Raw genomic sequence first — 3,425 nt, 5'->3', positions numbered from 1 at the left:
CATCTTCTTGCTCGTCATTCTTTCCGTCTCGTTGTGCTTCAGGAACACACAATGTCACCGTCACAAACATTTGCATTTATTCAGTTAAATAATAATAATAATAATAATAATAATTATCATTATATTTGTTTAACGTCCTTTCCCCATGTTATTAGGGTGTTGTTTGATTGACGGCGTATCCCCGTTTGGTTCTATCATTTGGATCTTTATTCGGATCGAATCATTTCATGCCTTCTGTTGGCTTTAATGGTTTTGGTGGTGGCCTTGGAATCCTCGGGTCCCGAGTTCAAATCCTGCTCATCCGTTGAATTAATACCAGGTGGGGTTGACTCAGCCTGTCATCTTTCTGATGTCGGCAAAATGAGTACCAGCTTGCCGCGATGATTGAGCCATCCGAGTGTCTTGCGTCGGAGTGGCGACCCGTCCACGATTGTGCCAAACGGCGCTCTGCACAGAGTATGGTCCCAATGGATGGATTTGGTGGTCGTATGGCAGCTTAGCTGCCGGGGTAGCTATCATTTATTGAAGCTCGACTGTGTCACTGATGCAGTGCCCCTCTACCAGTACACACACTGGAACTCATTTCTACCAGTACTCATTTCGCCGACCTCTGAAGGATGACAGGCTGAGTCAACCCCGCCTGGTGTATTAATTCAGTGCCTGACGGGGCTTGAACTCAGGACTCTAGGATCCCAAGCCGTCACCCTAACCACTGAGCCAACAACAGGCTGATGGATTTCATGTCATTGTTCACACAATCCAACCACGTTTTCTTTGGCCGACCTATTTTTCCATTTGTCTTAAAATTTACTTCTTCTTCATGGATTCATCCTCTGTCCTGGGTGGTGGGCTTGGGATCCTAGGATCCTGAGTTCAAATCCCGCTGGGCTGTTGAATTAATACCAGGTGGGGTTGACTCTGCCTGTCATCCTTCCGGTTGACTCTGCCGGTCGGCAAAATGAGTGCCAGCTTGCTGGTATCCCGTGTCGGAGTGGCGACCCATCCATAGCCAAGGAGACTGCATAGGCAGCACCAACACTCTGCACAGAGTATGGTCCCAATGGATGGACACATACGGTACTTGTTTGTTAGGATACCTCCTAACTCTTTCCATTTATTCCAAGATACAGGTACCGTTATGCTCATCCTGACAGCCATCTCTGCTCCCCCAATCACATCCAACATGCTTCTGAAATAATATTTCTCCACCCTTTCAATTTTCACTCCAAATCCCATATCTTCCTGCATTATAGTGTGATTGACCTGTTCAGTTCTTTTAAATATTCCTTATATTTAAACCTACCAGTTGCCTGAATCAAACTACAATTCATAGAACACCTTACCCTGTGCAGTCTTGAGAAGAAAAGGACATGGGAGGGGTCTGCGAGCAGCAAATTTGATTGTTGTGATGATGTAATATTTTGTCCAAGTACGTACTGCTAAACGGAAGGAATTTCAAAGTGACAATAAGGCGATTTGTGTTCTCCAGTTTTCCAGTATATAATTGAATTGAAATTATTTCGAGATTTTAAAGGTTGTATAAAAAAGAATTTCCGAAGTTTACCGTCGCCGATGCAGCGTCTTTTGCACCACCTTATTACCTTCACAGACTTTGTTGCGAAGGTAATGTTTTGATCGCTGTGTATTTATTTATTTATTTATTTGTGAATATGTGTGTTTGTTTGTTTGTTTGTTTGTTTGTTATTCGCATAACTCAAAAAGTATTGAACTGAATCGCAGCAAATTTGGTGGGATGATTGGTTATTATCCGAGGACCATTTCATTAGATTTTGGGAGCGATCGGGTCAAAGGTCAAGGTCAAGGTCATGAAAAGTCAAAATCGTCTTTTTACCATAGCGCGGTCAATTTGTATCCGATTTGCATGCAACTAATGCCAAAATGTTCAGAATTCAATGCCCCATCTTGTGATATGTGACATGACAATGACCTAATAACCCTTATTCGCGGTTGGGAGTCAAAGGTCAGGGGGGGTCACGACATTGCAAAATGTGCGGTTTTAGTCATAACACGGTCAATTCTTATCCGATTTGCATGAAACCAACACCAAAATGTTGACTGTTCTGTTCCCCACACTCTAATATAAATTACAAAATTAAGAGTACAAAGGTCAAGGTCGAGGTCATGAAAAGGTCAAAATCATCATTTTGCCATAGTGCGGTCGATTTTTATCCAATTTGCATGCAACCAATGCCAAAATGTGAATTCAATGCCCAATCTTGTGATATACGATATGACACAGGAAATTTAGTGTTTTTAAGCCATCATAGCACATATGAGATGGCAGATGTGGTATGGGATTAAATACCCTCACAATCAACGGTTTCTGGAGGGGGGGGGCAAAATGTAGCGTTGGCGAAGGTATGCGCTCTACTGAGTGCCCGTTCTAGTTTAACATGTTACGATAGGGCTTCGTGCCTGTTGTTTGTGTCCTTTATGATATCTCTTAAAAACAGTAAGTTTCCTGTTCAGAATGATTTTCATTTTTGTTTGACTGCCAGACCGGCAGACAGAGTAAACATGTTAACCCACTCCTCTCTACGCATGTACAATTGGGACGAATTCAGAGCCAAAGTACTGCTAAACTACATGTTGCTGTTCTGATTTGTGTTTAAAATATAACATATTGACATTCAATTGTAATTAAGTTGTTCCTTGATCATAAGCTGACATTCATGGACTGACAGACAGATAGACAGATAAAGTGAACCAATTGCTTGGTCCCGCTTTTCGCTTCTTGCTTGCAGGGTAACTATCCTTCACTCTACTACAATTATTGTGGCACTACCTTTCACAAAGAGCAATGAATCATGTTTGGTCCACCACTTTTACTGCCGCAGAAGACATGACCATTTTCCATTTTCTCTGTTCTATCTATCTATCTATTCATTTATTCATTCATTCATTCATTCATTACTAACCATAAACTCGGTCTTCCCTACATTTCCTTTAAGTCCTTTATTTTCCATTACCTCCTTCCATATACGGCCTCTCATCTTCGCTTGTTGCTCCGTTTCAGCTGTCAAGACGAAATAATCCGCATATAATAATTCCCAAGGAAATCCTACTCCAACCTCTTTCTTGAGTTCCTCCAACACGGGAATAAACAACAGTGGACTCAGTACAGACCCCTGATGTAAACTAACCTTCACATCAAAAGGTTCCTTACATCCTCCTTTTGTTCTCACTGCTGTTCTCAGACTTTGATACATTGACAATACGACCATTACAAGCACCTCTGTCATTCCCTGCCTCCTAAGTGCCCATTCAGCAACTTTTCTTGCGATTCTCTCATACTATTTTTTCAAGATCTACAAATTCATGATACAATGTACTCTTTTTGCTAAATATACTTTGTTTGAAAAGTCATCTGGCCAAAAAAATCCCCAAAAAATCAATGCATGTCC

The sequence above is a fragment of the Eptatretus burgeri genome, chromosome 5, assembly GCF_056783735.1.
Source record: "Eptatretus burgeri isolate ZD-2024b chromosome 5, Ebu_testis_v1, whole genome shotgun sequence".
Lineage (NCBI taxonomy): Eukaryota > Metazoa > Chordata > Myxini > Myxiniformes > Myxinidae > Eptatretus > Eptatretus burgeri.
Note: the sequence above shows the minus strand (reverse complement) of the source record.